The sequence below is a fragment of the Macaca nemestrina genome, chromosome 3, assembly GCF_043159975.1.
Source record: "Macaca nemestrina isolate mMacNem1 chromosome 3, mMacNem.hap1, whole genome shotgun sequence".
Lineage (NCBI taxonomy): Eukaryota > Metazoa > Chordata > Mammalia > Primates > Cercopithecidae > Macaca > Macaca nemestrina.
The window spans coordinates 120048835-120069158 of record NC_092127.1 but is presented as its reverse complement, the minus strand read 5'-3'; the positions used below and the strand labels follow the sequence as shown (position 1 = coordinate 120069158).

Here is a 20324-nt window from a genome sequence, read left to right as displayed (position 1 = left end):
GAAAAGGTAATCAAATAAACTGTTGCTTTCACATGTTTGGTTCTGTTTTTTTTTTTTTTTTTTGAGATGGAGTCTTGCTCTGTCACCCAGGCTGGAGTGTGCAGTGGCGCAATCTCAGCTCACTGCAACCTCTGCCACCCAGGTTCAAGCAATCCTCCCATCTCAGCCTCCCAAGTAGTTAGCATTACAGGCGTACACCACCACACCTGGGTATTTGTGTGTGTGTATGTGTGTGTGTGTGTGTTTTTAGTAGAGACGGGGTTTCACCACATAGTCCAGGCTGGTCTCAAACTCCTGACTTCAAGTGATCTGCCTGCCTCGGCCTCCCAAAGTGCTAGGATTACAAGCATAAGCCATCATGCCCAGCCTTCTCACATGTTTTCTAAAAATAAAGCCTCTATCACTGAAGAGTGTTAAGAACTTTGTGGGGAACAAATTAAATGTTCAATCAATTTGAATAAAATTGAGTGCTCTGGGGAGATTTTATTGTGTTGTGTGTGTGTGTGTATTTCAACACTACAGAATAAGAATGTGACTGTGACCCACTAAGTCCTTAAAAATAAGGTATATCATAAGAACTAGAAAGCCTAACTTCAGACACTGACAAGAAAGCAGGAAATAGTACCTTTCTCAAGGTAGCACAACTCAGGAAATTCTTACACAAACAAAGAGTGAAGGAACAGTTCACAGCAGTTTTCTGAATCAATTGTATAATTATGACATTTTCATTCGTAAATACTTTTAGGTACCTAAGTCTGTACCTGATGTGAAGATCCTAGTCTGTACCAGCTCCCTCAACATATAAGGAGATGGTGGGATTTGGGGAAGAGGAAGAGAAGAATGATGACCAAAAAGGAGAGTAGCTGGTCTATTGGTAAGGAATGTGTTCAGCTGCAAGTAACAGAAAACCGGGCTCTAGTGGCTTGACCAAAATGGGGTTTATTTGCTTGTAGAACAGGGAGTTTAGGTGTAGATGGTTGCTGGTGCAGGTTTAACCACTCAGCAGTGCTGTCAAGGACCAGGGTTCTTTCGTTCTTTCTGCTCTATCATCCTTTGTATGTTGACTTTTGTCTTCATGCTTAATAATAGCAAGAAGTCTGCTGCACCTCGGATCATCGTCATCATTAAAAACATTTAGAAGGAATAAATGTTTCTGCCTAATCTCATTGGCCAGAAATGATCACTGGGCCGCCCTAGTGTCAAAAGAGACAGAGAAGAGGGTGGTGGACACTGGGGCTGAGTCAGCCAGCTACAATGTCTGCCATAGCTGGGCAGTAGTTCTTCTTTTCAGCTTTTCATTTCAGACACAGTTGCTGAAGGTGAATTCAAAGGGTGACTAGAAGTTTAGTGTTTTAGAGACCACAGACCCCATCAGACTTCACTGAAATGTGAAAACAGATGATAAAATAGGTTATAGCTTGCGGGGGGGGGCGGGAAGTGGAAAGCTTTGTGGCAAATATGTCATTCTCAAAGTTCAGTGGAAAGAAGTCGTATCTGAAAGATGTCAGAGATCCACATAGAGTCCATTTTTAAGGAAATGACATTTCACTCTTTCCTTCACAGAAATAATGGCTACCAGAATTGAGAGTTCCTGCCTGATTTAGTTTAATATGTGGAAGGGGCTAATTTTAAAATGAGCTCAAAAGTAGGAAAAAGTTATTATAATTACATATGGATAGATACAGTAAAACTGCTTATACTTTCATTATTATAAATTGTATAAACTTCAATTCATCCTCAGATCTAAGTATGGTGAATTTCTAATTATTATAACATTTTTATGCTTATTTAAGTCATACATGTAACAGAGATTAATGTTTTGGAGAGTGTGGGGTTCAGATCCCTACTCCCCCACTTACTAAACGTGTGATTATTAAATGGCAAGTTGCTTCTCTTTTTTTTGAGACAGAGTCTCACTCTGTTGCCCAGGCTGGAGTGCAGTGGTGTGATCTCCACTCACTGCCACCTCTGCCTCTTGGGTTCAAGCGATTCTCCTGCTTCAGCCTCCCAAGTAGCTAGGATTACAGGTGCCCACCACCATACCCAGCTAATTTTTGTATTTTTTTGGTAGAGATGGAGTTTCAGCATGTTGGCCAGGCTGCCTCGAACTCCTGACCTCCAGGTGATCTACCTGCCTTAAACCTCCCAAACTGCTGGGATTACAGACGTGAGCCACTGTGCCTGGCCAGCAAGTTGCTTCTCTTAACCTCAATTTTGTCATCTTTAAATTGGGGACAATATTGCTTACCCAAAGGGTAGGTGAGAGTATTAACTTCATATGAGATTCTAAGCATACTACTTGCCACACAATAGGGTCTCAATCTGGCCATTGCCAGATTGAGTAGTGGCTAATGCTTCAGAAACAGCCCTCAAATGCTTCAGAAACAGCCCTCAAATGTCATACTATGGTACTTTTACCTTCATTCTTCCCTCTTTTTCTGGAGGGATGCCTAGAGACGGGATGAAGGGTAGAGGCAGAAACTGAAAGTGGCAGGAATGATTGGATGGTATTATATGGAGAGAATGAGGGCTGTTCTTGCCCAGACTGGTCAGAACCTCAATATTTTTATATACTTACAATTTATAGCCTACGTTCTTTTAACATTAGATTCGTGGCAATTTACATCACCATGCTTTTCAGATACAACAATAGTGCTATAAAAAGCACTAAACTGTCTGGGCACGGTGGCTCACACCTCTAATTCCAACACTTTGGGAGGCTGAGGCAGGAAGATCACTTGAGACTAGGAGTTCAAGACCAGTCTGGGCAACATAGTGAGACCCTGTCTCCACAAAAAAATAAAATAAAAATAAAAATAAAAAAATTAGCCAAGCATGGTAGTGCATATCTGTAGTCCTAGCTACTCAGGAGGCTGAGGTAGGAGGATCACTTGAACCTAGGAATTTGAGGCTGCAGTGAGCCATGACTGCGCCACTGCACTCCAGCCTGGGGGACAAAGCAAAGCCCTATCTCAAAATAAAAACACAGTATAAACTTAGAAGAAAAGAGTCTGAATCCTCCTGCCTCAGCCTCCCAAAATGCTGTGATTAGAGGTATAAGCCACTGCACCTGGCCAAGCATCTGAATCCTGACTATACATTGACTAACTGTGATCATGGACACATTACTTAATCTCTTGGTCCCTCTATTTTCTCACCTGTAAAATGGAGCAAGCAGGACCTGTATTAAAGGATTAGCGTTATGGAAATAAATGAAGTCACAGATTTGAAAGCCTTTGTAACTGTTAGGCCTTTATGAATCTAAGATTGTATTCCCTCTGACTTTACCAACTATTGTAGCAATAACTCTCAAATATGCCCAATCAGTTAACTGCTATAACCTTTTGTATAGCTGTGTCAGTTATTTACTTTTTTTACCTATGTACCTCTGGTCCACCGCTCCCCTTCAAATCACTATTAGCAAGTAGTACCCAGGGACTCCTGTGTTATAATGTTAGCATGAACCAAATAGTAAGGAATCTGCTACAACAAATTTATACAGAGCAAAATATAAAGTATTTTAAAATCGGCATCCTTTTAAGATAGTCTGTTCCTCTCCTGTCCTTCATTAGTTGGGTACTCAAGAGTTGACAGTGTTCTCCCATCTAGAAGCTCATGTTGCATATTTACCTGCAAAGGTATTAGTCCAGGTACTGATGGCAACTTTTATGTTATTCATCAATCACTTTAATGAGTACAAGAAAGCATCCTATCACCCTGCCAAAAGACAGAGGAATTAAGAAGGACTCATTTATCACTTAAATGTGTGAGTGTTTTCTGTGTGTCAGGTGCCATCCTGGTGCTGTGGGGGCACAGAACACAGACTCCAGTTTCCAGGGGGTTACCGTTAAATGGGGCTGAGGCAGCAGCAGTGTGTCGGTCTCCTGTATTCAATCCCTTCATAATAACTGAGCCACTAGGCCAGGAGCAGTGGCTCACGCCTGTGGTCCCAGCACTTTGGGAGGCCAAGTCAGGTGGATCACCTGAGGTCAGGAGTTCGAGACCAGCTTGGCCAAAATGGTGGAACCCCATCTCTACTAAAAGTACAAAAGCCAGGCATGGTGACGCATGTCTGTAATCCCAGCTACTCGGAAGGCTGAGGCAGGAGAATCGCTTGAACCTGGGAGGTGGAGGTTGCAGTGAGCCAAGATCGTGCCACTACACTCCCGCCTGGGCAACAAGAGTGAAACTCTGTCTCAAAAATAAAAATAAATAAAAGCTAAGATGGTAAAATTTGTATGTGTATTTTACCACGATTTTTTTAAAATTAGAAAACAAAAACATAAATCCTCTAGATACCAAAACCCAAGCCCCATGGACAACATTTACCACAAAAATGTCACAAGCTATCCCTACAAATGCCAAAATATAAGTGGATTGGAACAAACCACCTATGCCACCAAGCCTGCAGGCTGTCAGAAGCTAGGTGGAAGGAAGCAGAGGGCAGTAGTGAGGTGATGGCAGATCCAATAATAGGTCAATCCAAACATAGCCAGCAGGTTTTCACTGGAAAGTCCATTAGTGGGTGAGTGCAAGGGACCCAAGGGGTGGAGGGGGCTTGAGCAGCCTGGGACCCATGAACTCTCAGAACCCCCAGCCAGGGCTCCTGATTGGTTTGACTGTGTTCCCACCCAAATCGCACGTTGAATTTAACTCCATAAACACCATGTGTCATGGGAGGGACCTGGTGGAAGGTCATTGAATCATGGAGGCAGGTTTTTCCCATGCTGTTCTCATGATAGTGAATAAGTGAATAACCAAGATCTGATGGTTTTACAAAGGGCAGTTCCCCTGTGCATGCTCTCTTGCCTGACACCATGTAAGATGTACCTTTGCTTCTGCTTTGCCTTCCACCATGATTGTGAGGCCTCCCGAGCCATGGAGAACTGTGAGTCCATTAAACCTCTTTCCCTTATAAATTACCCAGCCTCGGGTATGTCTTCATAGCCATGTGAAAATGGACTAATACAGCTCCCTTCCAGGACAGGGCCCTTCACCAAAGAAAAACTACTAGGAATAGAATCAAAATTGAGCAGGACAGAAACAATAGAGATGAAGAAAAGAAAAGGCCAAATACAAGTGAAGGAGAAAACCCAGAAAATCACAGAAAGCAAGTTACTGTTTTTAACACTAAATGAAAACAACACAAAATGGAGTTCTGAGGAGTTGCAAAAAGGCATTTTGGACAATGTCTCCATGAAAGGCTTTGGAAAACCAATTTTACATTTTAAAAAAGCACAGAGAAGGATTAAGGTCAAACCCCATACTAGAAAGAAATTTTATATAAGAAAAGAGTGAGAGAGAGAAAGAGAATAACATCCTACGGTGAAAGCATGTCCACAAACAGGTGAAAACTATAACCGACTATTTGAATAACATGAGCTAAAAGACATTTTTTAAATAATACAAATAAAGAGTAACAACTTAAGCCAAAATTAGAATAACTCGAAAATGTGGTGAAGACCTCAGTTGTTATTTCAGAAATGAAACCAAAACAAACACAATAGCAAATAAGAACAACAGAGAATCCCTTAAAAGACTAGAAGGTTAAAAGGAGGAAAATTATTAAATTAAAAAGAAAGGAAGAAAGATAAAAAGAAGCAACCACTGAAGATATGCAGAGCAGATCTAGCATATGGATAATAGGAATCACTTAAGAAGGAAACCAAAGCAAGAAGGCAAGCCAACACTAAAAACTATAACTCCAAAAAACTTCACTGAAATACAAGAACTACCTTTTGAAAGACCAGACAGCATATCTGAGAATATGGATCTAGAATGACAAATACCTATTGATATTCTAGTGAAAAAATCACTGCACTTTAAAGAAAAAGAAAAAAGGATCTGGGCCAGGTGCAGTGGCTCACATCTATAATCCCAGCACTTTGGGAATCCAAGGTGGGTGAATCGCTTGATCCCAGGAGTTTGAAACCAGCCTGAACAACATAGTGAGACCATGTATCCATTTGAAAAAAAAAAAAAAAATTATCCAGGCATGATGTTACACTACATGATGAACCTGTAGTTCCAGCTACTTGGGAGGCTGAGGTGGTAGGACAACCAGAGCCCAGGAGTCTGAGGCTGCAGTGAGCTGTGATCACACAACTGCAACCCAGCCTGAACAACCCAGTGAAAAAAAACTTTTTTTAAACATCTGAGTAAAAAGAGTAAATGACTTATAAGGGAAAAGATTACATTATCATCAAACCATTTGACAGCCCCTCATCTTGCCAGAGAAAATACAGTAGCCATTGAATAATAGAGGCAATTCAGTTTCCTTGCAAGCCATTTTGTGGGCAGTGCCTTATGAGTGGTGGAAACAAGAATTGCTGCACATGTCCAGAAGCAGCAGCCATGACTTCCAACTAGGAGGGCTTCATGGAGGAGGTGGAGTGATTGAATCTTAAAGAAATCTTGGAAAATGTTTAAACTGCTAACATCAGAATAATATAATGCATAAACATGTGACTTACCCTCAAAATGTTCAACTCTGTATAATGTTGAATTCATTGCATACCATTTCATGTCCATGTTTTTTCTTCATGATTTTTAGAAAAGGCACATCATTTCTGGCTAAAGGGATTTTTTTAATACTGAAATTTGAGTAATTGATTCTGTTAAACCAGCATATGCTGCTATTAAATAAATTGTATACAATTTAGTGACTTCATTACAGATGATAAGCCACATACTTAAATTTTGTGTTGATATTCCCTGATAATCTGCATTCATTGATAATTGAGACAAAAGTAATCGTATATAATCAAACAAAAATGTGAACAAAATTAGCTTTCAGAAAAGCATTATCCAATCTTTATTTTTTAGTTAATTTTAGATATTTTAACAACATATGAGTGGTAGGGCCTATTTGTATTTTACTGTATAGGACACCTTCAGATAAATTCTAAAAAGAATTTGCATTTCATGTAATGCTTTTCACACAAAGTAATGGCCAAACTTTAGGGTCAATTTGTCCTGCTTCATACCACATGCAGAACAAATTTAAGATGAATTAGGACTCCAAATAGAAAAAAAAATTCTTAATAAAAAACTATTCAAGATGGATTAAAGGATTAATTGCAAGAAAAGTAAAACTAATAAAATAGAACTATTCTGATAACCCAGAAACCATAAGAGAAAGGATTAACAGATTAGCTGCATTAAAATTTCAAGTTTATTACTTATTCATTCACCCATTCATGAGATAATTGTTTTTACTGAGAACATACTATGTGCTAGGCACTATTCCTGCTGCTGAGGGCACAGCAACGTACTAAACAGCCAGCATCACTGCCCTCGTGGCATGCTGTATGGCAGCCAAAACCATAAACAAAACAGGAAGACAGTGACAGCCTGGAGAAATTATTTGCAAAATATATGATAAGCAAAGTAAATATCTATAGTAAACAAGAGCTCATGTAAGTTGATCAATAAAGCGATAGGAAAAAGAAAAAAGTAATAAATAGTGAATTAAAACAGGACCAACTGCAAGTGGCCAATAAACATGTGAAGAGTTGCTTAACTTCACAATGAGTCCTGAAATGCAATTAGAACAATAATAACCTCTAATGTTTCCCTGTTCAACTTGGCCAAATTTTTGGAAATTTCTCACTCCCACTGCTGGGAAATGTGTGGGGAAATGGGGACCTTCCTGCACTATTGCCAAGACCAGAATTCCTAACAAGCTTTTCAAAAGTAATCTAGGAGTATTTATTAAAATTAAACATTCTCATACCCTTTGACCTAGCACTCTTATTTCTGGAAACCTCTCCTACAGAAACAAAAGTGCTAATGCATAGGGACATAAGTATTAAGAATATTTATTGTATTATAGTTCGTATATAGAAGAATTTGGAACATCTGGAATATTCTTAAAGAAGTATGCCCATGTTTGGGGACATTTTTCAGCTATTGGAAAAATGAATTTGACTTATGTGTATTGACCTAATAAAGTTAATATATAATACATGGATTGTTCACTGAAAAAAGGCAGTGTAAGCCAGGCGTGGTGGTGCACACCTGTAGACCCAGCTACTCAGGAAGCTTGAGGCCAGGAGTTCAAGATAAGGCTAGGCAACATAGAGAAACCCTGTCTCTTAAAATAAAACTTTAAAAAAAATTTTAAAGCAGCTTGCATGTTATTTTTAATGAAATTTTCATTAAAAAATAAAACCACATGTATAAACAGTTTATATAGGTTGTTGGGGGGTTAGAATTATCATGAGGTAAAAGTGGACACTTTGCTGCTGCTTTATATACTTGTATGTTTGAATTGTTTTGTTTTGTTTTGTTTTGTTTTGTTTTTTGACGGAGTGTCGCTCTGTCGCCCAGGCTGGAGTGCAGTGGCCGGATCTCAGCTCACTGCAAGCTCCGCCTCCCGGGTTTACGCCATTCTCCTGCCTCAGCCTCCCGAGTAGCTGGGACTACAGGCGCCCGCCACCTCGCCCGGCTGGTTTTTTGTATTTTTTAGTAGAGACCAGGTTTCACCACGTTAGCCAAGATGGTCTCGATCTCCTGACCTCGTGATCCGCCCGTCTCAGCCTCCCAAAATGCTGGGATTACAGGCGTAAGCCACCGCGCCCAGCCTATGTTTGAATTGTTACAGTGAGCATGCACTTTTGCAGTTTTTAAAATAGCAACAAAATATTTTAAAAGAATACTGAACCACTACATCATTGATATGCCTCATAACCAAATTTTGAAGGTTATTTTCTTTCTTTCTTTTAATTACCAAAAACTTGTTTCAAATTTAAAACTATATACTCATAGATCTAGAATGATTCTGGGGTGAGATTTCAGTTCACCATTAACCCTTTCCCTACCCACTTCCCTGTATCATCTTAGTCTAAGAGATTTCAAACACGGCAACTCCAAAGATGCAGGTCTCAGAAGAGCTTTCTGACACCACGATTTGGGTCCCACACTGGTCAAAAGAGGAAAATCACAGAGCATCCTTTGTAAACTCAGCCTTCTCTCAGGAAAGTCTTTCTTGTTATAACTGATATTCCTTGAGCTGTTATTCACACCTGTTCCTCCACTTCTGATGTAAAGACAAAGAGAGAAGATTCTTGACCCCAAAGGACCTCCTAGATCATTGCTTCAACCTTTCAATTTTCCAGATGAAAAAAAACTGAGGACTAACTAAAATGTGGGGAGAACAGGTACCAAAACCCACTTCCCCTGCTTGCCAGTCAGTGCATTTTCTGTTGCTCTAGTAGTACCTTTCTTTCTCACACACCAGCATCCCCTAGTCAGTTCTACAACAGTGCCTTTCACCAGTAAGCCGAAGTCTGTTGGATGCAAACTGTTTACACAGAATCCCAAGCAGAAGCTAAGTTATCAACGTCAAAGGACCAGGAAGGCAGGGTGATTCGATTGCAAACCGAAAGCAGCAGCACTTCAGAGCCAGAATAGAACTCTGAATAGTCCTTTATTTTGTGCTGAGGACCTAGAACCTCCACTTGTCCTTCTCTGGAGCCAGACTTCATGCTGGGGCTTTGTTTTAAAATCAAGGCCCCGCCGGACTCAGAACTAAGGAATTTTTTTTCACACATATTCAAAACGGAAGCCCTGCCGCCATGGAGAAGCTCAAGGTCCTTGCTCAACTTCTGCTTGTATTTGGGCTACATGAAAATCCCTGGGTGGTAGTTTCCCGCACCAAATGATTTCTGCACAAGGCCCAGCATTCCCCCTGCCCTGATAGGAGGGTCACACCACACACCAAGAAGGATGTGACTAATAAAGAATGTGACTTCAGAGACTTTACAAGTCCAGACAACCTCTGATAAACATTTAAACAGAGGCCAGGAATGTTTTCCTTTCTGGAGGGAAAATATGTGGTCTATGGTATGAGTGGGAGGGGCTGGTGGGGGGTAAATCTAAGCATTAGCTTCCTCCCTTCATAATTCTTAAGCGTTTTAACAGCAGTCATTTTTAATGCCCTAACAGGCTTTCATACTTAGAACCCATAGCTGAGTATGGGCCAGAAAACTCTGTGGAAAAAAATGGACAATTCCAAAGTGATTACCAAGCAAGTTTAAAACTAACATTAGGATCGTTAGAGGCACTTTCCCTGGGCCCCACCCTGAAGCTAAGAATGTTCCAGAAAGTATCACTCAAGGCCCATTTTAAGTACCCAGGTTGGGATCTTCACTTCCCCTGCTGACAAAAGGGGGAAGCTCCATAGAGGAATGGGTGTTGACTTCCAGGAAAGGAAAGGTGAGAAGGACCAGATGGCATCTGTCAGCATCCTCAGCCTACCGGAGAGATTTCTGGGAACACTGGCCAGGGACCAGGAGGAGGGATTGATGAGCGGAAGCCAACAGAGATATCCCCTTGGCAGTGGAAAGGAAAGCTGCAGGTCGTTTTTGTGACCCAACACACTTTCATTGGCAGTGCTGATCCAGCTAATGTCTTTTAGCATTTTCCTTTTCATTGGCTGTTTGGTTTGTCTCCTGAATCGGTGAGCACGGTAGGCATAGGGAGGGTGAGTAAGCCTAGTATTCTCTCTGGTCGGTTCTAAATAAAAAGTAAGAAAAGAAAATGTCAGCCAGGTGTGGTTGTGCACACCTGTAGTCTCAGCCACTTAGGAGGCTGGAGTGGGAGGATCACTTGAGCCTAGGAGTTAGAGGCTGCAGTGAGCCATGATCGTGCTACTGCACCCCACCCTGGGTGACAAAGTGAGACCCTGTCTCAAAAAATAAAATAAATTTCACTCAGAAATCTTCCTCTAAATGTGAAGATGGGGGCTCAGTATTGGAAGAAAGGTTCTGATAACAACTTTAATAAAACCCTTCATGTATCTGCAATCAATGTTCTTTTGAATATGTCAGCTTCTGTTGTTTCAGCTGTAACCCCTGTAGGCTGGAGCACTCGGGCAATGTGAGTAGAATGCAGCAGTGTCAATTTCCCTCCTTTGAATCTTAGGCAGATAGAGAAATTATCTCATTTTAAATTCCTAACTATTCCCATACTCAGTTTTAGACATTTCCTGCTTTTCTTACTGAGATAAAGTATGTTATTTTGAAAACCTAGTCTTCAGAAATCACAATCACTTTTTCTTCGTTTTGTTCATTCTTGTAGTCATTCATTCATTCGGGTACCCACCAAGCCCTGTGGGAGACCCTGTGTTGGGAGAAAGGGCCATGTCAATGGGCCATCACTCAGAAACTGTGGGAATCGTGGTCAGGATGGAAGTTCTGGAGTCAAACCTACCCTGAATCCTGGCTCTGCTTCCCATGTGCTCTGTGATTCTGGGCAACTTATTTAAGCTCTCAAAGCTTCCAATTCCTCATCCGTACAATGGGGTAATAAGCATAGCCACTTCACTAGATTCCTATGAGGGTTGCCTGAGATAATATGTGAATGAGCCTGCACTGTGCCTGGCATACAGTAAACTCAGTAAATGGTAATAGAGGCAGTGGTAAGGATAGTAGTAACTTTTATTATTAACAATTATTAATGAGACAAATAGCATGAGAGTGATAGGAAAAGCTGTTAGATGTCAGTGGAGGGGAGATTGTTGGACAGAAGATAACTGGGAAGATTTCATGTAGAATTTGACTTACTAGACTTTTTTCACTTGAGGTTTAAAAAACAAAAATCTTAGTGGAGAAATTGGGAAATTCCCTTCCCTTTGCATTTCATTTTCCATTACTTTCCTAAAGACTGAAACTTCGGTGTAGAATTTTGCTGAAGGCTACATCCTAGCATCTGCATTGGCCTCTCAGTGCCAGGGTAATTATTCTGTCAGTTATTTGACTTTTTAAAGTCTGTCTACCTTGAAGAACCTCTGCAAAGAAGGACCGTGTTAATGTGTAACACAGAGATAAGCAAGGCTCTGCTCTTTTTTTTTTTCCCTATGGCTGTTCAACTGGAAAACTGAAATGGTTCTATTTGTGTCTCATCCAGCAGTGTTGAAAGGTGGGGGATAAACAGCTTTTACTAATAAAGTACAGTGGGATGTGAATTTTAGCCACACAAAATGCCATGTATCACCTGCAATTTGTTTTTTTTAAACACACACACACATACACACACACACACACACACACACACACACACACACACACACGCCAAAAAAGGGAAATCACAAGACAATATAAACCTCGCTTGAAGAAACGATGGTGTTTAACAAGAAGACAGCAAAGAGAAATACTCTGAGTTGAGCCGAGTACATGTGTGCTGCTTTTGTAGACGGAATAAATGATCCTCACTTGCATAGACAGCAAGGTCATTTTTCTCACCCTAAATGGAAGGCATTAATCATCAGCTCTGAAAAACAACATTCAGGACAAGAAGAAACAAGCCACCGCAGCAGGAGGTATTGAATTGAGCCAGAGGATTGGGGGCCCTGTGGACGGGAGCCAGCTCAGCCCAGGTAGTAGCCCCCAGATCAGCAGGGGTGGGTGGTGGAGCTGGTCCTCTTGAGCCATAGCAGCTTTGTTGGGAACTTTCCATTGTTCAAGAAATCTCCTAGTTACCATCCAAGTGCATTTCTGAAATGCCTGACCGTGCTCAGGGCTCTGTAGGCTCTGGATTAGCTGGTTCTCCATGGATCCCATCTGCATTGAAAGCAAAGATCAAAGAAACATGGTAGAGCTCTTTTTAAAAAACATCCTAAACTCACAAGTGAATGGGAAATGCATATTTTTATCACTGGCCCATCAAGGGTAAGGGTGTTCTGTGAGAGGGAAAGAAGATAAATCGATAAGTAGGAATGAAACTCTTCAAATTCAGAGCTGGAAGAACTGCATTGAAAACTGTGAAGAGGAGATTGAAGGCAAACACTGGATCTTTTACCACTTTTCTTTTTTTTTTTTTTTTTAAGACAAATTTGAAATTGAGTTTTACCACTTTCCCATCAGCTACACCAAGTAGTTTACTTGTGCAGCGGCTAATTGATTTGTTGAGGCAGAATTTTAGGTTACCTATGAGGTAATATGGGATAGTGGTTAGGAGGTATCTAGCTTTTTAATCCCAGCTCTACCATTTATGAGCCTTGTAGCTCTGAGCAAGTTACTCAACCTTTCTGTGTCTCCGTTTCCTCCTCTGTAAAATAGGAGACAGTACCAGCCTCACAAGGCTGTCACAAGGGTTAAATTATTTACCCATATGAATGCCCATAGTGAGCAGTCAGTGAACAGGTGTTGCTGTTTATTTTGTTACTGTGGCCACAGTTGAGTGGGGTGGGTGGTGGGTGGCAGGAGTGAGTTGAGGGGGGAAAAGAATAACATGAAACAGGATAATAGAATGTGGTCGTTGACAGGAACCATGAAAGTCATCCGGTCCAGCTTGCCCTTAACCAGGGAAACAAATCCTCTGGCATTTTAAAATAATTGTTTTGAAATTGTAAGTAACAGGGCCGATTTATTGATTGAGTGCTCTGTGTGCCAGACAGCATGGGAAGCTCTGCGCCTGCATCACAACATTCCACGAGGGCTGAGCGCTGTTATTACCCCATTCTGTAGATGAGAAAACTGAGGCTCAAACTGTTAAGTCATTTAGCCAACATCACCTGGATCTGAATGCAGACCTGTGTGAATGCAGAGATTCTGTGAGTGACTCGGCAGTGACGCGGCAGTTCTGTTCCCTTTGCATTTCATTTCCTGTTACATTCCTGAAGACTGATGGTGCTCCAGTATAAGATTCACCTGAAGGCTGCATTCCAGCATTTGCATTGGCCTTGGAGTGCCAGAGTAAATTGTTCTGTCAATTATTTGACCTTTTAAACTATGCCTTTTTTTGGTCAGCCATTGGTGGCTCATGCCTGTAACCCTAGCACTTTGGGATGCTGAGGCAGGCAGATCACTTGAAGTCAGGAGTTTGAGACCAGCCTGGCCAACATGGTCAAACCCCGTTTCTACTAAAAATACAAAAATTAGCTGGGTGTGGTGGCATGTGCCTGTAATCCCAGCTACTCAGGAGGCTGAGGCAGAGGAATCGCTTGAACCTGGGAGGTGGAGGTTGCAGTGAGCCGAGATCACATCACTACACCCCAGCCTGGGCGACAGAGTGAGACTCTGTCTCAATAAATAAATAAATAAATATGCCTTTTTTGAAGAACTGCTATAAAAGGAGGACTCTTTGGATGTGTCCTGTGGTCTCATAGAAGTGAATATATAACATCCATGAATGTGTGCCTTATTCTGCTTTGTCTCTTTTGTATAAACCCAGAGCACCATATTTTGTTTTTGTTTTTCTATTTCCACACCATACTGACATACAGAGTACTGTATTTTGAAAAATACTTTAATACTATTAGTTTTGAAGAAATCTTTTCTCAGTACTCGTGAGGTTAGCTGTTTAAAATAATATTTATTCATAAAAAATGTCCCTTTGGAATCAAGCCATCATTTGATTGGATATGATTGAAATTGTGAGTAAGATGAAGGATACATCCCTGACAACTTTCAACTATTGCTCAGATACACATGACTGCGTTTTTAGGAAGTCTGTTTATTGTTGGACATCCTTAACTGCTGACAGATCTTTGTTACCTTGACCTTAAATAGGTAATGATTCTTTGATCTTAGTGCTTCCCTCTGAAGTAACTAAAATCAAGGGTGCTCATTCTCTGACATGGCTTCCCTTCAAATGTAGAGCATATTTCACAGGTGTGTCCCCACCCCAGGCTTCTCTTCCTTAAGCTAAACACCCACATCACCTTCCAAGCTGGTTTTCAGACCCCACATGATCCTTTAATCTGTCGGTTCTACTCTTTACCTCTTGGAAGGGACCCAGTGCTGCAAGACTGTCAGATCTGTACAGAACATGCTGGAGCCATATGCTTACATGAAGGTGACCAAAATGGCTGGCTTCTTAGCTTCCTGGCTTCATTGATGTCAGGGAGGTTGCATGGTTAAATAATGAAGGAGGAGTGACAAGCAAAAGCCAAGGGAAGGAAGTCCAAGGACTGTTTCCGAGTGATCCATTGTAGAGGCTTCATGGCATTCCTATTGTTTGTGCTTTGAGCAAGAATTCCTCGGTACGTTGGTTCTAGTAAAGAGATCAGCTATGGTCTGAATGTTGGTGGTGTCCCCCCGAAAATTTCTCTGTGGAAGCTTTAACCCCCACTATGATGGTATTCACAGGCAGGGCCTTTGAGAGGTGAATGGGATTAGTGCACTATAAAAAGAGACAAAGAAGATGATCTTTCTTTCCACCATGTGAGGCTACAGCAAGAAGGCAGCCATCTACAAGCCAAGAAGCGGGCCTCCCAGAACCCTACCATGCTCGCACCCTGATCTTGGACTTCCCATCCAATACACTTCAGATGCTTAAGCCACCAAGTCCACGGTATTTGTTATAGCAGCCCAGGCTGACTGAGACAAGAGCTTTGGTATTCAAGATTTTTATATCGTATTCCTAAATTCTTGAAAGTTCTGAAAATAAAGAGATGTTCATAGGGCCATATGTAGTTATGTATAACAGATCCATGTTCCAAGTGGACGAGGATGAGTGGAAAGGCGGATACTTCAGCCATACACAGATATTCAGGTAACTCCTTAATGACCTATCTACCCACCACATTCCTCTGCCTTGTGTCCACCTTTTTTTTCAAACGCGAAAATTATCTGGACTTTATTTTTCTACTTGTCAAATTCTCTTTAGCTTTTTTTAGCTGTTGTGTTGACCTCTTCTATCTCTAAAAGGCATTTGGTTATTTTTTTTTTAATGTTTTTGCTTCACTGAAGCTTAGTGTGCTTTTTATGATTTTATGGTTACCTTGCAGAAATCTCATTAGAAAAGCACTTTAATATATTACTTGGCAATGAGACATCTGACAATGTTCTAGCTCATTAGTTAAGAAACCTCCCCAAGCTTGGAGGAATAGACATTCCTCTGTGAATGGTAGAGCTTTGATCACTCCTGCAGGGGCCAGGATTTATTTTAATGCATTTTAGGGAAGGAGGAGAAGATATCCTAAGCCTGGCAAAATAAAAATAACACAGATTAAAGAAACAATGAAACGTTATTTAAGAAGAAATGCACTTCAGTTAATATTATTCTATGGTATCTCCTGAGTCCTTTGAAGGCAGAGCTTATCTTAGAAAATATGCCTCCTTTAGCGGGCAGGAGGTTAGTTAAGCAACCTCACACCAGATCACAGATTATACTGAAATGATCCTAATAAGGATAGGCTCTCCAAAACTATATTCATTTTAGCATGAATAAATGGATTCAAGTCTTATTTGTGGGATTTTAATTTCCAACTTTGAATTTGCAAACTATCAAATTCCTTCAAAGACATGGTGTGCAGAGAAGGCTCTGAGTAATAGGATTGCTTATTTTTAAAGGAAGATGCCCTTTAGCAAAGTGCTAGGCTTTGAAATGTGATCAGTCAAGGGTCCATTCGGCACGGATTTCCCCACATGGCACTGTTTCTTGTTGAGTTCCAACCAGATTTAATAACTCATATAAAATGCAACTCCACCCTGAGGGTGCCTAGTGCATTCAAAGCAGATAATGCTATATTGTTTTAACACAGATTATGCCAAATGAAGTACAATTTAAATTCCTGAGGCATGACAGTCCTTGGGTGCTGGTGGCTGTGTTTTAGTTGGGAGCTGTATCTTTTTTTTCTTTCTTTCTTTCTTTTAATTGAAAGACTTAAAAGAAGCAAGCTGTCTGAAAAAGTGTTTAAAAGAGCTTGGTTTTCAAATGGTATAAATAGGACAGAGGCACAGGATGCTATGAAAGAAGGGCCTTCCTCCAACTTTAAGAGATAGAGGAAAGAAATGGGAGAGTCTGGGCAAAAGTGACGTAAGCCCCTGAAGTCAGGCTGGAGACTCTTTTGTGTCTCATGTGAGGAGAGAAATGGGTGAAGCCTATAGTACTTTCACATTCGTCTGAATGGGAAGTAGAGGCCAGATGCCAGTTGCAGTTTCTTTTTAACTTGTTAACACCTTCAGAGGCAGGAGACAATGGTGGGTGAGGGGAATGTTTTTATTTGGGATTAGAGGTAAATTTTCCAGGCCGGGCGCAGTGGCTCACACCTGTAATCCCAGCACTTTGGGAGGCTGAGGCAGGCAGATCACTTGAGGCCAGGAGTTCAAGACAAGCCTGGCAAACATGGCAAAACCCCGCCTCCACTAAAAATACCAAAATTAGCCAGGCGTGGTGGCGCGCACCTGTAATCCCAGCAACTCGGGAGGCTGACACAGGAGAATCGCTTGAACCCAGGAGGCGGAGGTTGCAGTGAGCTGGGATTGCTCCACTGCACTCCAGCCCGGGCGACAGAGCGTAACTCTGTCTCAAAAGCAAAAAAAAGAGAGAGAAGGATCCATTTTCCAAAGAGGAAAGTACGATGGGCAGAGTTTAGAAGCTCACTTGCTTGTGCCAGGACCACAGCTGGGTGAGCTGCTGCCCTTGGGAAAGTCACTAGGTCCTCCCATCTTCCCTCTTCCCTTTTCCTCACCTTTGTGCAATAGAGATTATGATCACTCCCAATCAATTCCACAGGACTGTGCTGAGAATCAGATAAAGAGAACATGCTTTAGAAAGCTCACCATAAATGGGCTGTGGCCATGGAGGTGGTGGTGGTGACAGTGGTATTGGCATCTGGGCTGGCTTGTAGCCTGGCCAGTAACTGTAGTCATGGAAGCTTAGGGAGCTGTTTGAAGAGACCCATCCTAGTCTGACCTCATGAGCCAGAGACACCAGTAATCTTGGGCAGTTCTGGAGCATTTTGCATTTTGTTGTTAGTTATTTATTTATTTTTAATTTTTTTTTTTTTTTTTTTTTTTGAGACAGGGTCATTCTGTCACCCATGCTGAGTGCAGTGGCAGGAATCTCAGCTCACTGCAACTTCAACTTCTCTAGCTTGAGCAATCCTCCCACCCCAGTCTCCCGAGTAGCTGGAACTACAGGCACACACCACCATGCCCAGCTAATTTTTGCATTTTTTGTAGAGACAAGGTTTTGCTGTGTTGTCTGGGCTGGTCTTGAGCTCCTGAACTCAAGCAATCCTCCCCTTTCAGCCTCCCAAAGTGCTGGGATTACAGAGATGCACCACCCTGCCCAACCCAAAATACATTTATTTAATATACATCACAAGCTCTCAACTGGAGGCTTAAAAGACAAATAATAATAATAACAATAATAATACCACAGCTCAAGATACAGAGTGCTGTACAAAAATCACAGAAAGGACAGACCATCTAAGGAAAACTCTAAAAGGCAGCACAAGGACAGGCTGGGCCGCCTGGGTCAGGGCTCCTGGCTGGTGACCTGCTTTAAGTAGGTTTCTTGCAGATACTTCTTAAAAGCTGTGAGGGTTTTCTGGAGCTCGGCAGTATGCCTGTTCAAAGGGCTATCAACGCTGGGTTCTCCTTGAAGGCTGTGGATGGAGAGCAGGATGGTCCTGACACCATACAGGGCAGACCACTTGTCCTTCAGGATGTCCAGGCAGATGTTATGTTGGGGTGGTAGCCAGGCGTGAGGAACTTCACCATGGGCACATTGTAAGGGTAGCCCCTGGGGAGCTCTAGGGAGGTCTTCATATGCTGTGCCAGCTGCTCCATGGATGGTCCCCACCCATTTGAAAAGGTTGCCTGATTCAGGGAAGGCAGAAATCCCTGTGTCACCAGGCATTGTGAAGGTCATCGACTCCTGCTGTAGCCTTTTGCCCACAGGGTCCGAGGCGGCACCCCTGCTGGGGGTGGCACCTTTATAGGCAGCAGCAATGCTGGTGGCGGCTGGGTCAAGGTTTTGAGAGGCCATCTAGGTGGCACTGGCAGAAAGATAGGAACATAGAGAACACAACTGCAACTGCCTATTTAATTTTTTTGAGACAGGATCTCCCTCTGTCGCCCAGACTGGCGTGCAGTGGCGTGAACACAGCTGGTTGTATCATCAACCTCCTGGGCTCAAGCAATTCTTCTGCCACAGCCTCCCAAGTAGCTGGGACCACAGGGGCACCCCCCAACACATACACTCAGCTAATTTGTTATTGTTTTGTAGAGATAGGATATCTGCAGCCATAAAAAAGAATGAGATCATGTGTTTTGCGGGAACATGAATGGAGCTGGAGGCCATTATCCTTAGCAAACCAACGCAGATACAGAAAACCAAATACCATGTGTTCTCACTTATAAGTGGGAGCTAAATGATGAGAACTCATGAACCCAAAAAAAAGAAACAACAGCCACTGGGGTCTACCTGACAGCAGAGGGTGGGAGGAGGGAGAGGAGCAGGAAAGATAACTATTGAGTACTGAGCTTAATACGTGGGTGATGACATAATCTGTACAACAGACCCCGTGACACGAATTTACCTATGTAACAAACCTTCACGTGTACCCCCAAACCTAAAATAAAAGTTTTTTTTAATTTAAATTTAAATTTTAAAAAAGAGATAGGGGTCTCACGATGTTGTCCAGGCTGGTCTCGAACTTCTGGCCTCAAGCAATCTTTCCATCTCAGCCTCCCAAAGTGCTGGGATTACAGGCATGAGCCACCGCACCAAGCCTAGGACATTTTTAATAATCACCTCCCTTACCCCAGCCAAGGTTCCCAATCCTCAGGAAAAAAGCTATTCAAGACAAACCTTCCTAAGCAGACCCAAAGTTTTGAAAGCTCACATGAAACCTGCCTTCCTGAGTACCCCACTAGCCTCCATGACCAAATATGCCACATCAAGGCTGATGTGGCTCCCTTAGACCTATTCTGATATCAACTGAGATCAGTCCCTTATTCTGGGAGGAGAGCCTGATAGCCGTGTGTGTGCTGTTAGAGGACACTGCCCACACAGTGACCACCCGGGGAAAAAGAAAGACACAATTTCCTTGTGTGTGTTGCAACATGGCCAGTGTCAGAGATCCAGGATTGCTTAATCTAACCCCAAGTGATTAAGACCCAGCTGTGACACCAGACTGAGTGCAAACTTAGTTGTCAGCACAGATGAAGGAAGAAAATAGGCACACCAGATGTAAAAACCCCAAATAGGCCTCCTACTGACAGATCCTGCTCTGCTAACCCATGCAGACCTCTTCTGACTTGCTGAGACATATGTATACTCAATGACAGCATGGAATTGAATGGTTGACTAGAAGTGGCTTTCCAGAGGCTGCAGCAGGAGGAACAGGCTGAAAGTCTAAGACAACACAAGCCAGCTAACAAACTGGTCGCAGCGGTAATGAGCACTGGATACAAGGGATGCTCAGTGTATTTTTCAATTTGATTAAGATCGATTAAACACCAAGTATTTTCTTCCCCCCCCAGTATATCAAAAACAGTGTCTTCAGTAGGACCTGGAGTACTGCATTGATGGGTATCACTTTTGACCAACATATGCTCCTGCCTTACCTTATATAGATTCACACA

At 42.1% G+C, this 20324-nt stretch overlaps 1 protein-coding gene and 1 pseudogene across 1 annotated transcript in view; one reads left to right on the top strand and one right to left on the bottom strand.

Annotated features, from left to right (window-relative positions):
• Window positions 1-20324, top strand: part of LOC105463566 (insulin like growth factor binding protein 7) — a 77450-nt gene that overhangs the window by 19805 nt on the left and 37321 nt on the right. The gene's annotated exons all lie outside the window — the stretch shown is intronic.
• On the bottom strand, window positions 18211-18723 carry LOC105463565 (ubiquitin-conjugating enzyme E2 C pseudogene; annotated as a pseudogene).